Here is a 15939-nt window from a genome sequence, read left to right as displayed (position 1 = left end):
CCCTTACGTATTTGGCGCTTCCTCGTGAATGTAATACAAACACACACACACACACACACACACACAGACACACACACACACACACACACACACACACACACACACACACACACACACACACACACACACACACACACACACACACACACATATATATATATATATATATATATATATATATATATATAATGCAGTATATAGTGTGTCCTGTCAAGAAGATGAAAGAAAGAATATGAGTTGATCCGCTGAAGCAGCAGTCTAACTGACGTTGTAATACGTTGTATAATATGTGTTGTATATCCCCGAAAGTCTTGTCTCTTGGTATCACTTAGTATCTGATAATTCTTCTGTGATACATTTAATTATTCTTCATGCTGACAGCACATTCGTTGTCTTGTAGTATTACTTTTGGCGTCAGTAAACCGTGTTTTTAACTGTTCTCTGAATCATACACATGGTTGTCAGACCCAGTAAACTTAATTTAATGTTCCTTGCGTTTAGTTTTCACTATAATATACTGGTATGACTCACGAAATCGTAATGACACGATTGCAAACAAACCATACCACGGGCAGGATTTGAACCCGCGGTCAGAGAGTCTCACTGGCAATCTTAACAGTATTTGTGAAGCATATAATAAGTGTCAGTACCTTATATGTACCATCCTTGTCTATTCCGTTAGTGCCATGTGACTTTCCCTTGAATACCCTGGCTCCAGCTATATGCCGACCAGTCTAATCAAGGTAGGCCTACACGGCAGGTGTGCGGAAGGGCTGGCTACGTCTTCGCTCATTAACACTAGATAATAGTCTCACTTATTACAATTATTGCTACATAGGTTTCAGTTAAGGGTCGTCAGCACCTTGATTCACCGGTTAGTTTTATTAAGTGTATATGCTGTCGATTACATGATCATTAAGGCTGTATTACACCTGTCCACCACCAATCAAGAATATTTTAATTATTAAAATTGGGATTAAGGTAAACTCAGTATAAAGTATATACTTCTCCATATGTTCAGTAATAACCTAGATGGAGACAGAGACTCGGGAGACTGAGTGATATGTATATTTCGACCCCCTTCTGGGAGGCTGAAATATCTGTATTTCGACCCCCAAGAAAGGGATCGAAATATACAAACCAATCAATCTCTAGAGTTTCTGTTTTCACGTGGGTTATTATTGAACACCGGGAAGTATTCATTACTTTTTAGTTATTCACTTCTGTCCAGTGTACATTCAGCTGTAGCTGCTTTGTGTGGGTGAATCTGTATAATGTAGGCTGTGTAGGCTGTGTAGGCTGCATCTGTGAAAAGACAATCAAGGTATAACATCGAATTTTTATTTTAATTATATCAAGACAATGTTGGAATTTTGAATCTTGCCTGCAGCACGACTGGCATACTAGTTCATATATGTAAATGTTTATAACAAGAGGCGGGTTTAATATTCATCAAATTTGTGAAACTCAGGTGAGTTAGTCATTGGCTATATCCGATTTTGGCAAAATTTTCATTGTTATTTAATGGGATAATGTATTTGTGTGTTCTTCTACTGAAGGAATAGTCAGGTTATAATTAAGAATGTACTAAGTACTAGTATTAAACTCTCAACTCTTAAACACAGAATAATCACCTGTATATACATTTTTAACGTTATATATATTAGTGGATACTACATAATTAAGCTTGCTAATGCTTAATGGGAACTAGATTTTGATTATTCGCCACACAGTGGCTTCATCAGTCCAATACAAAGAGGAAGGCGTAAGGAGAGGAGGAGAATGAGATTTTGATTGTTTTATTTTGCCAATTTTCTGTTCCATTTTGTACGATAAAATAGTGGAGGGAAATGTATAATGGGGCACCAATATTTACAGCCTCACTGCACAGCATATACTTCATATGTTACCCTCAGATTAAAAAAAAATACGGACAAAAAAGTCAATAAATGATCCCAGATGTCACTTAAATTAGCAAATTTCAAGAGGAGATACACAGTGTAATTTTAATTTTAGTGTCACGTCCATATTAAACGTGTCTGAATTTAATGGTATTACACTTGATATTTTTTTTCGTGTAGTTTTTCAAGCGCTTGTTTATGAGGCTGTTTTCAACATATGAATAACCAGCTGCGACTGTTGGCACCTCCACTGTCCGGTTACCAGTTGATATTTTTCCTGAGGCTCAGTAGAGAGATAAACTTGACTCGTGTATCAAGTGTTTAACGAAAGAGGAACACCCAGAAAAAAAAATTCGGAGGCAGTTATGGATTTTTCTGCCTTTAATCATTTACATTTATCTCGTATTTTATGAGAAATAATGTGAGGATGATGATCGACATGGAACTGCTGCGATCAGTGAAAATAAAGGAACCTTGAAAATAAAAGGACCCTAATGGAAATAAGTCACTTTGTCTGACTTTTTTGGGTTATCCCAGGTTCTCTACACATATGTTGCTATGTATGATAATCTATGTAACTGTATTTGTGTATACCTGAATAAACATAGTTAGAAACATGGAATGATAACATCCATGTCACGTGCCAATAGGTGTACTGCAGTTGTTCTTCTGGCTAGGGAGGAGGAGGAACGTTAGACTGCTGAACAGTTCACCAACAAATAATAGATAGTATTTTCGGAATTCTTGTATTACCTGTGAAGAATATTTTCTCCATGTGATTTTGAAATGGGAAGGAAGAGTGAGTGTAGAAACGTATAAAATTTTTAATATAAGATTGCTACTGCCTTTGCAAATTAATTAAGGTGATAATATCTGACTCACGAAATCGTAATGACACGATTGCAAACAAACCATACCACGGGTGGGGATAGAACCCGCGATCAGAGAGTCTCAAAACTCCAGACCGTCGCGTTAGCCACTGGACCAGCTAGCCACGAATCTTATTGTGGCTAGCTGGTCCAGTGGCTAACGCGACGGTCTGGAGTTTTGAGACTCTCTGATCGCGGGTTCTATCCCCGCCCGTGGTATAGTTTGATAATATCTTCCTGTATATTTATTATTTTCTGGGGAAAAAATGGGCCAAGAATCAACAGGAGCACTATCACTCATGCAGGAATCACGGAAAGCACTTGAGTGGAACTTAAGATGAAGTCTTCACCCCTAACCCCTCAAGGAAAGTTCCTTGACGTTGGTGAGGGGCTCTTGATCTAGGGAATTGGATCTGTGCTCCACTTCCCTGAATGAAGCCTGAATACCTTCCATATCCCCCCTACAGGCGCTGCATAATCCTACGGGTTTAACGCTTCCCCTTAATAATAATAATATGTGATAAATGGTTTAGAAAACCGACAAGTTGAAGAATTGAGACACTTATGCAACACATGGGAATCTTTATTGAAGAAACGTTTCGCCACACAGTGGCTTCATCAGTCCAATACAAAGTAGAAATGGGTAAGGAGAGTAGAAGTATGAGGTAATCAGTCCCTCAACCTGGATACGATGTGTTCAGTCCATCACTCTTACTACAAGAGTGATGGACTGAACAGATCGTATCCAGGTTGAGGGACTGATTACCTCATACTTCTACTCTCCTTACCCATTTCTACTTTGTATTGGACTGATGAAGCCACTGTGTGGCGAAACGTTTCTTCAATAAAGATTCCCATGTGTTGCATAAGTGTCTCAATTCTTCAATAATAATAATAATAATAATAATAATAATAATAATAATAATAATAATAATAATAATAATAATAATAACGATAATAATATTTTAATTCCTATTTAAGGACTTAAAGTACACTCTTAGCTTATATACGCGTAAGTTAACAATCCTGTAATGTTAACCATAAAACCAGTGACAACTGTTACAAGTTAATGTAAATTAAATGAGAGCTATGAAAATTGAAGTCAAGATTAATAATTAATTCTTGTATATCCCAGAATAACTGACATTACCGTAACAAGTAAAATATTAAAAAAAATCATGGTATTACAAATTTACCTGTACAAAATACGAAGTATTTAGTGTTAGTTGGCTGCTAACAGTTACCTTAAATTATTTATCTTAATACATAAATATTAATTGTACCCTTATATTTATAGTATTAAGGTTAAGTGACACACAGCACTGATAATGTTATTAGTTGCTAATGTAACACGTTAAAATTCGTTGCACTGAAATGCTGTTCAATTATGAGAATTTCATGAAGCAGGATGAGGATCCGCCATGGGCGACACATCACCAAAGGTGAAACATCTAACCAAGACAGGGCTCGCACCAGTGGATTAAAGGTGTAGATGAATGGTTCAGAGAACCGACAAGTTGATAAATTAGACACATGTGCAACATTTGGGTATCTTTAGTGAGGATTAAAGTTTGAGAAATATGCATTTAGAATAGAGTTGTGGAAGTAACTCCCACATAGAGTGTCATTTAGGTAAAAACTTTCGTTACATGAGTGGGTGTGGGGTGGATGTTGACTGGTCTTGCCTAGTATGTTAGGTTAAAAAACACAAGTGCAACTAATATGACATTTTATTGTGGCAACGTTTCGCTCTCCAGGAGCTTTATCAAGCCGTTACAAACAATACATGGACATAGAGGGTATATATAGGCTTAGAGTGAGGTGCAATACTACTACCACTAGTATTACACCTATATATACCCTCTGTGTCCATGTATTGTTTGTAACAGCTTGATAAAGCTCCTGGAGAGCGAAACGTTGCCACAATAAAATGTCATATTAGTTGTACTTGTGTCCATTTACTGAACATATTGTCGGTAATTCTACCAGTATTAATACAATTTGCCTAGTATGGACCAGTAGGCCTGTTGCAGTGTTCCTTAGTTCTTAGGTTCTTATTTAAGAGTGTGCTTCCCTTGATCATAGAACGCAGTCTGGAAAACATCATCTACAAGTGTCTAGTTGATAAATTAGACACATGTGCAACACTTGGGTATCTTAAATGAGAAAACGTTTCGCCAAACAGTGGCTTCATCAGTTGGTTTAGAAAGACACGTAAGCAAACACTATGACATATTTATTAGAAAACGTTTCGATCCTGGGACCTTGATCACTTCTAACATACAGAGGTAGGAATACATTATATATATAGGCGGAGAGTGAGATGTGAGTGACACACGGTGACCTGAAGAATGTCATGTTGGGATGAGGACGGGTAGACGATGAAATCATGTGACTCCTGTGTTGTTGGGTTGGTGGTGCTTAAGTATCATGTATGCCAATGTTTTTGAAATTTTGTAGTTTCCAGTGTTACGTTCTATAGTGTCGGTGACGGCTATTAGTGAGGCTTCTAGGCACCGTCGGCGTCTGAGGTCTGGTTCGGTGAGAACGAGTTGTGCCTCATTCCAGTTCATCAAATGCCCTGTGGAGTCTCTGTGGAGGACACAGGCGTACCTTACAACGTCTCTGTTAGAGGCATTTCGATGCTCATTCAGGAGGACTGCAAGATCTCTGCCTGTCTCGCCTACATATTTCTTGGGACAGAATCCACAGGGGATAGTGTAGACGCCTGCTGTAGAAGTTACAGATGTGGGGCTGCGTTTCGTAGTGAGGTCTTTGATAGATGATGTGTTTATGGTGGAAACGTTGATGTTACTCATAGCATGTGCCGGGCGAGTATTCATGGCAACATCACCATATGGGAGCACTATGAACTGCTTAGGGGGCTGTTCCATGGGCGGTTTGTTGAGGATAGCTTGTGCCTTGAGTCTGCAATCTCGGATGAAGAAAGATGAGAACTGAAGACGTGTAAAGGCTTGTGTTATGTAAGTACATTCTTCTTCAAGAAAACAAGGGCTGGAGATGCGAAGAGCTCTCAAGAAGAAGCCAATGAGGACTCCTCTTTTAGTGCGGGTGTCTTGGTGTGAATAAAAGTTTACACTTGAACTCGAAAACGATGGCCAACTTCCTTTCCTCGACGTTCTCCTGTGCAGATCTCCCGACAGTGACGAACTTCTCTTCAAAGTGTATAGAAAACCTACCAACAAGGACGATGTTATGGTACACTTTTATTCACACCAAGACACCCGGACTAAAAGAGGAGTCCTCATTGGCTTCTTCTTGAGAGCTCTTCGCATCTCCAGCCCTTGTTTTCTTGAAGAAGAATGTACTTACATAACACAAGCCTTTACACGTCTTCAGTTCCCATCTTTCTGGAGAAAAATATTTTAGGTTGATGGACTGATTACATCATTTTCATTTCACTACTACACCTGCTGCCTTTGTATATGACTGAAGAAGCCTACTGTCTAGGCGAAAGAAACGTTTCAACAATAAAAATACCCAACTGTTTCACATGTGTCTTAATCATCAGAAGTCAGTAAGAGAACCAGTGATCAAGGTTAAAAGGTGCTTCAACAAAGAGAAATAACACATCGAAGTGAAGCGCCAATAGCGAGCTCTCAAAAGAACAAGAACTGGTTCCCAAACCTCTACCGTCTTTATACTCTGTAATAGATTAAAAAAAATTAGCCCATGGGTGGCTAAACGTTTATAACAATATACCCAGGTGTTACATGTGTTTCTTATTCATTAAAGGGGATCCGGTTCAGAGACAGTCGCCATATCTCACAGAGAATAGGTAGGCCATATTAGAATCAAGTAACAATAGTGCTAGTCTTAAGGTCATTGCAGTGCTCGCTAAGATCACTGCAGTGTTCCCTAAAAGCACTGCAAAAACTCTTGTGCTCGGTATTTGGGAAGTTACTGATTATGGAGTGGGTCTAGGGGCCCAATTACAGCTACCATCATTTTTACATACTCAAATGTGAACGTAACAGCTAGTGATAAAATCTCAAACTCATTACAATTGATTCTTCCAAAAGCCACAGAGCTACAGTCAGCATCACGTGGAGGTGCACGACGGCACAGAGCTACAGTCAGCATCACGTGGAGGTGCACGACGGCACAGAGCTACAGTCAGCATCACGTGGAGGTGCACGACGGCACAGAGCTACAGTCAGCATCACGTGGAGGTGCACGACGGCACAGAGCTACAGTCAGCATCACGTGGAGGTGCACGACGGCACAGAGCTACAGTCAGCATCACGTGGAGGTGCACGACGGCACAGAGCTACAGTCAGCATCACGTGGAGGCGCACGACGGCACAGAGCTACAGTCAGCATCACGTGGAGGTGCACGACGGCACAGAGCTACAGTCAGCATCACGTGGAGGTGCACGACGGCACAGAGCTACAGTCAGCATCACGTGGAGGTGCACGACGGCACAGAGCTACAGTCAGCATCACGTGGAGGTGCACGACGGCACAGAGCTACAGTCAGCATCACGTGGAGGTGCACGACGGCACAGAGCTACAGTCAGCATCACGTGGAGGTGCACGACGGCACAGAGCTACAGTCAGCATCACGTGGAGGTGCACGACGGCACAGAGCTACAGTCAGCATCACGTGGAGGTGCACGACGGCACAGAGCTACAGTCAGCATCACGTGGAGGTGCACGACGGCACAGAGCTACAGTCAGCATCACATGGAGGCGCACGACGGCACAGAGCTACAGTCAGCATCACATGGAGGCGCACGACGGCACAGAGCTACAGTCAGCATCACATGGAGGTGCACGACGGCACAGAGCTACAGTCAGCATCACATGGAGGTGCACGACGGCACAGAGCTACAGTCAGCATCACATGGAGGCGCACGACGGCACAGAGCTACAGTCAGCATCACATGGAGGTGCACGACGGCACAGAGCTACAGTCAGCATCACATGGAGGCGCACGACGGCACAGAGCTACAGTCAGCATCACATGGAGGCGCACGACAGCAGAGAGCTACAGTCAGCATCACATGGAGGCGCACGACGGCACAGAGCTACAGTCAGCATCACATGGAGGCGCACGACGGCACAGAGCTACAGTCAGCATCACATGGAGGTGCACGACGGCACAGAGCTACAGCACAGAGGTGCACGACGGCACAGAGCTACAGTCAGCATCACATGGAGGCACGACACAGAGCTACAGTCAGCATCACATGGAGCGCACGACGGCACAGAGCTACAGTCAGCATCACATGGAGGCACGCACAGACAGTCAGCAGAGAGCTACAGTCAGCATCACATGGAGGCGCACGACGGCACAGAGCTACATTCAGCATCACATGCAGGCGCACGACAGCAGAGAGCTACAGTCAGCATCACATGGAGGCGCACGACGGCACAGAGCTACAGTCAGCATCACATGGATGTGCACGCACGACAGTCAGCATCAGAGCTACAGTCAGCATCACATGGAGGCGCACGACGGCACAGAGCTACAGTCAGCATCACATGGAAGTGCGCACGACGGCACAGAGCTACAGTCAGCATCACATGGATCACATGGTGCACGACGGCACAGAGCTACAGTCAGCATCACATGGACGGCACAGCACGACGGCACGAGAGCTACAGTCAGCATCACATGGAGACGGCACAGCACGACGGCACAGAGCTACAGTCAGCATCACATGGAGGAGCACGACGGCACAGAGCTACAGTCAGCATCACATGGATGTGCACGACGGCACAGAGCAGCATCACATGGATCACGAGGCGCACGACGGCACAGAGCTACAGGCACAGAGCTACAGTCAGCATCACATGGATGTGCACGACGGCACAGAGCTACAGTCAGCATCACATGGATGTGCACGACGGCACAGAGCTACAGTCAGCATCACATGGAGGCGCACGACGGCACAGAGCTACAGTCAGCATCACATGGAGGCGCACGACGGCACAGAGCTACAGTCAGCATCACATGGATGTGCACGACGGCACAGAGCTACAGTCAGCATCACACGGAGGCGCACGACGGCACAGAGCTACAGTCAGCATCACATGGAGGTGCACGACGGCACAGAGCTACAGTCAGCATCACATGGAGGCGCACGACGGCACAGAGCTACAGTCAGCATCACACGGAGGCGCACGATGGCACAGAGCTACAGTCAGCATCACATGGAGGTGCACGACGGCACAGAGCTACAGTCAGCATCACATGGAGGCGCACGACGGCACAGAGCTACAGTCAGCATCACACGGAGGCGCACGACGGCACAGAGCTACAGTCAGCATCACACGGAGGTGCACGACGGCACAGAGCTACAGTCAGCATCACATGGAGGCGCACGACGGCACAGAGCTACAGTCAGCATCACATGGATGTGCACGACGGCACAGAGCTACAGTCAGCATCACATGGAGGCGCACGACGGCACAGAGCTACAGTCAGCATCACGTGGAGGTGCACGACGGCACAGAGCTACAGTCAGCATCACATGGAGGTGCACGACGGCACAGAGCTACAGTCAGCATCACATGGAGGTGCACGACGGCACAGAGCTACAGTCAGCATCACATGGAGGTGCACGACGCCAGAGAGTGACACATACCCGAGTAACAGTTACACTAGGTAATATGTGTATATTAGTGACTAGTAATAACTAAAAATTTCCCTAATGTGTCATTGTGTAAGAATTATATGCAAGGGAAAATCAACAAATAATGAAGGGAGTAAGAACAGCGTAAAGAGCATACCAGGAGAAAGTTGAACGAATATTAATAATAAGAAGAAACAATAAAAAAAACTAACGAACTAAATAAAAAAAGTTAACTGAATGCGGTAGTGATTTAAAATAAAGAACTTTAAGAGAAAAATGACATCAATGGATCCTGCAAAAAAGTGTGAACCGAAGAGCCCAAGAAACAAGCAATGTTAAAGGTGAGCAAAGAGAGAAAAAACAGAACATAACGAATAAAGCAAGAACAGAACAAGAGGAAGGAGGCATGAATCAAGAACTCTCAAACATAAAGTGATCATTGTGTGAAGGACCCATCAAGAATACACGTGTCTGTGTCCAGTAAATAAATAAGAAGAAGGACTGTTTGATGATGTGTTAATCTTAAATTTTCCAGTGAGACTAGAAGAGTAACCTAGTCTAACCTTTGTAAAAAAAAATGGGTTATATGAATTATCTTGATAAATTAGACACATGTGCAACACTTGGGTATCTTGATTGACGAAACGTTTCGCCACATAGTGGCTTCATCGGTCCATATAAAGGAGAATGGTGATGAACAGGAGGAGTTTGAGGTAGTCAGTCCCTCAGCCTTGAGTTGATGTAATCAGTCCATTAATCTTGAAAAGAATACAGCATATGTGCGAAGAAGTGGCTTATATACTGTAGGCAGGTGAGGTGCACCAGTCGTAGGTGGTATCACATTTGAAGTATCACATGTGGATGTAAGTCATGCTTAAAGGTTAGGCAAGTGAAGAATTCCCTGTATTAAGATTGATGGACTGATTACGTCGACTCAAGGCTGAGGGTCTTGTTAACCCAAATTCCTCCTGTTCTTCACCATTCTCCATTGAATGGACTGATGAAGCCACTGTGTGGCGAAACGTTTCCACAATAAAGATACCGAAGTGTTGCACATGGAGTATGGAGAGTCATGAGTGTAACTAGGTCTGGTCTCCTTCAAGGAAGGTGATACCAGAAGTGCAAGCGAGAAGGTGATTAGTGTTGCAAGTCCATATCCCATGCATTTTTCTAGTGACAGTGATAGCGAACTAGAGTCTCTTAAGATAAATTAATGAGGGCAGCTGAGGGTATCGGAGTGTTCTTAGCCATGTAAAGCTCGCAGGGAAGGAAGACCCATGGTAAGGAGTTTAGTAGCAACAAGCTTCCATCACGGCGCGTCTAGTATTGCTAAGGTACTCACCAAAGTCATTTTACAAAGAAAAGGCTAACAGCAAGTGCAGGTGACGCTGAGCAAGACACATGTACAGCACTACTGATTGGTTTTTGCCGCGGAAGTGGTTAGATTATTGTGCACCCCATATCCATCCTGTGGACGGTAGCGCAAGAGCATGTAAGAACATAAAGAAAGGGCGCTGTAGCAGGCCTACCGGCCCTTGCGAGGCAGGTTCAGCTCACACCCACCCACACCCATTTATGCATTTATGTAACCTATTTTTAAAACTACACAAGGTTTTAGTTTCAGTAACGCTACTTGGGAGTTTGTTCCACTCATCTACAACTCTTACCAAATCAGTGCTTTCCTATATCTTTTCTGAATCAAATTTTCTTCCAACAAATTTGGATACACGAAAGGCCAAGGAGCTACGCTCCAAAAGGATTTGTAGGAGTACATCTGGATTTATATCAGAAATTGACTTATCTGTTGAAAGCAAATTTAGGAACTTTATTAATTGAAGAAGCGTTGCACCATAGTAGTTTCGACAATCCTACTGCAACTAATTTTTTAGTGGCAAAAAACGAAGAAAGAAAATGAAAAGAAATAAACAAAATAGTCCACCACCTTGGAGCCTTGATAGACTGGTGGCACACCAAGTGCCTTCCCCCCGGTCCCTCCAGAATCACAACTACTAATTCCAAAAACAAATTCCCCCCAACAAACAAGCAATACGACTTCATTTAAATTTGCTAATATACAGGGCTTTAAGCCATCCACCAACAACAAACTACCTTTCATCAGTGGACTTCTAGAGGAGTCAAATGCGATGTTTGTAGCCTTGACTCACGAAATCGTAGTGACACTTGCAAACAAACGTTCCTGTGGTATATAAGTATACCTAGTTGGATGAATCTTACTGTAGCCAGCTGGCCCAGTTGGTAACGCGTCGGTTTGGAGTTTTACGAGTCTCTGACCGCGAGTTCCATCCCAACCCGTGGTATGGTTTGCAGCCTTCACAGAGACCTACACAAAAAACCACTCTGACAACTAAATAAGGATAACTGGGTACAACCTTTTTAAAACAGGCAACAATGGGGAGGGGGGAGAAGGAAAATTGGCCTGTATATCAAAGAGTCGCTCATTTGCACGGAGATACTGAACACCACAATAAAGCCACTGATTGGCGAAACGTCTACAATGAAGATACCCAAATGTTGCACATGTGTCTAAATTTTTCACCACAAATGTGGTTGAAGTTCTAACGATAAAGATCGAGAACCAAAACTTAGTTAATGTGCTTGTATATAAACCACCAGACGCAACCTCCCAACAGTTCAAGAAACAGTTATTGAAAATTGATTAGTCTGGAAAACCTTCCAGCCCCATCCCCAAACATTTTTATGCTTCTTGATTTCAATTTAAGACATACAAAATGGAAGAATGTAGCAAATAATGGTAAAGGAGAGACTATCCCTTGAGGCAACTCAGTGGAAAATATTGAGCTTAAGTTAAATGATTCATGCAGGATCCAGGAGAGACAAGAGGAGCTAAAAGCAATTAGTGAAATAGAAAGAAAATCAAAATAATTTTTTTCATATGCCAAAAACAAGGCAAGAACCGCATCTAACATCGGGTCCTTGCTCAGATAAGCTGGGACTTACACAGATTACAGCAAATAAATGAGTGAGATACTGAAGTCACAGTGCGACTGTGTTTAGCGAGCCACTAATCGGTCTAAAGATTGACGGTCCAAACCATTTTTTCATCAGTGAGCCTCAAAACCATGTTCACGTATGCCAAATTTCTGACATAACCCTAACTCCACTAGACTTTGAGAAAGCCACTGACAACATGCCCATGCACTCAGTCCCAGGTCTAGACTCACGGAACTCCGTGTTCATTAAGAACTGCAAGAAACCCCTCTCTCGGGCTCTAGGTATGCTATGGAGAGGGAACACAGACACGGGTGAAATCCCACGGTCACTTAAAACAACGGATTTAGCCCCACTCCATAAAGCTGGCAGCAAAACAATAGCTAAGAACTATAAACCAATAGCTCTAACGTCCAACATCATAAAAAATCTTTGAAAGAGTACTAAGAGGTATGATTGCAAATCACTTGGATTCCCAACATTTGCAAAATCCAGGGCAACATGGGTTTGAGGTAATCAATCCCTCAGCCTGGAGTCAATGTGTTCAGTCCATCAATCTTGTAGAAAGTACGGCATAGGGCCGTAGACGTGACTTATATACTGTAGTCAGGTAAGGCGAAGCAGGAGGAGGCGGGGTTATAGTGGTACCATCCACTAGTCGAAGTAGGTCTTCGTCCAAAGGTTGGACACCTCACCTGACTACAGTATATAAGCCACGTCTACGGCCCTATGCTGTACTTTCTACAAGATTTATGGGCTGAACACATCGACTCCAGGCTGAGGTACTGATTACCTCAAACTCCTCCTCTCCTTACATCCTTCTGATTTGTATTGGACTGATGAAGCCACTGTGTGGCGAAACGTTTCCTCAATAAAGATTTCCATATGTTGCATAAGTTTCTCATATCCCCAATGAAAAGTAGGGGCACCATTGGTACACTAAGAGAAAACACAGTAAGTGTCCGAGGCCCAAGACTGTTCAACAGCCTCCCACCAGCCATATGGGGAATTACCAATAGACCCCTGGTTGTCTTTAAGAGGGAGCTGGATAGATACCTAAAGTCAGTACTTGACCAGCCGGGCTGCGGTTCGTATGTTGGATTACGTGTGGCAAGCAGTAACAGCCTGGTTGATCAGGCCCTGATTCGCCACGAGGCCTGGTCAAGGACTCGGCCACGGGGACGTTGATCCCCGGAACACCCACCAGATAGACTCCAGGTAAGTAGATTAACCTCACGGGACTGTATAAGTAAAAGTGAATGATAAAACTCACTGTGTGGGCGAAACGTTGTCAGTTATACTGCGTTGTTGACTATTTTTCCATCGTGTTGGTATTTTATAGCATTTATCTGCAAGTAAAGATGAGGATGATGTCCACTCTTCACCATCACAGTTGACGCCAGACACATCACAGTTGACGCCTGACACATCACAGTTGACGCCTGACACATCACAGTTGACGCCTGACACATCACAGTTGACGCCTGACACATCACAGATGACGCCTGACACATACGTCACAGTTGACGCCTGACACATCACAGTTGACGCCTGACACATCACAGTTGACGCCTGACACACACATCACAGTTGACGCCTGACACACACATCACAGTTGACGCCTGACACACACATCACAGTTGACGCCTGACACATCACAGTTGACGCCTGACACACACATCACAGTTGACGCCTGACACATACGTCACAGTTGACGCCTGACACATCACAGTTGACGCCTGACACATCACAGTTGACGCCACAGTTGACGCCTGACACATCACAGTTGACGCCTGACACATCACAGTTGACGCCTGACACATCACAGTTGACGCCAGACACATCACAGTTGACGCCAGACACATCACAGTTGACGCCTGACACACACATCACAGTTGACGCCAGACACATCACAGTTGACGCCAGACACATCACAGTTGACGCCTGACACACACATCACAGTTGACGCCAGACACATCACAGTTGACGCCAGACACATCACAGTTGACGCCTGACACATCACAGATGACGCCTGACACACACATCACAGTTGACGCCTGACACATACATCACAGTTGACGCCTGACACATCACAGTTGACGCCTGACACACACATCACAGTTGACGCCTGACACACACATCACAGTTGACGCCTGACACATCACAGTTGACGCCTGACACACACATCACAGTTGACGCCTGACACACACATCACAGTTGACGCCTGACACATACATCACAGTTGACGCCTGACACACACAGTCACACATCACAGTTGACGCCTGACACACACATCACACGTGACACATGTTGACGCCTGACACACACATCACAGTTGACGCCTGACACATCACAGATGATGCCTGACACACACATCACAGTTGACGCCTGACACATCACAGATGACGCCTGACACACACATCACAGTTGACGCCTGACACATCACAGTTGACGCCTGACACACACATCACAGTTGACGCCTGACGCACACATCACAGTTGACGCCTGACACATCACAGTTGACGCCTGACACACACATCACAGTTGACGCCTGACACATACATCACAGTTGACGCCTGACACACACATCACAGTTGACGCCTGACACACACATCACAGTTGACGCCTGACACATCACAGTTGACGCCTGACACACACATCACAGATGACGCCTGACACATACATCACAGTTGACGCCTGACACATCACAGTTGACGCCTGACACATCACAGTCGACGCCTGACACACACATCACAGTTGACGCCTGACACATCACAGTTGACGCCTGACACACACATCACAGATGACGCCTGACACATACATCGCAGTTGACGCCTGACACATCACAGTTGACGCCTGACACACACATCACAGTCGACGCCTGATACACACAACACAGTTGACGCCTGACACATCACAGTTGACGCCTGACACACACATCACAGTCGACACCTGACACACACATCACATCACAGTTGATGCCTGACACACACATCACAGTTGACTCCTGACACACACACACATCAGAGTTGACACCTGACACACACATCTCAGTTGACGCTTGACACACACACATCACAGTTGACGCCTGACACACACACACATCACAGTTGACACCTGACACACACACACACATCTCAGTTGACGCCTGACACACACACACATCACAATTGACACCTGACACGCACACACATCACAGTTGACGCCTGACACACACATCACAGTTGACACCTGACACACACACATCACAGTTGACACCTGACACACACATCACAGTTGACACCTGACACACACACATCACAGTTGACACCTGACACACACATCACAGTTGACACCTGACACACACACATCACATCACAGTTGACACCTGACACACACATCACATCACAGTTGACACCTGACACACACATCACAGTTGACACCTGACACACACACACACACACATCACACTTGACACCTGACACACACATCACAGTTGACACCTGACACACACATCACAGTTGACACCTGACACACACATCACAGTTGACACCTGACACACACATCACAGTTGACACCTGACACACACATCACAGTTGACACCTGACACACACAACA

At 44.4% G+C, this 15939-nt stretch overlaps 1 non-coding gene across 1 annotated transcript in view; it reads right to left on the bottom strand.

Annotated features, from left to right (window-relative positions):
* Positions 1–203: 203 nt before the first annotated feature.
* The window catches only part of LOC128684217 (uncharacterized), a 182254-nt gene continuing 166518 nt past the window's right edge, over positions 204–15939 (bottom strand). Inside the window, exon 3 of the transcript XR_011393174.1 lies at positions 204–1305. This is a non-coding gene — a transcript (uncharacterized protein). The remainder of the gene's footprint in view (positions 1306–15939) is intronic.

Source organism: Cherax quadricarinatus, chromosome 4, assembly GCF_038502225.1.
Source record: "Cherax quadricarinatus isolate ZL_2023a chromosome 4, ASM3850222v1, whole genome shotgun sequence".
NCBI lineage: Eukaryota > Metazoa > Arthropoda > Malacostraca > Decapoda > Parastacidae > Cherax > Cherax quadricarinatus.
Note: the sequence above shows the minus strand (reverse complement) of the source record. Positions and strands in the feature narration are given on the sequence as shown.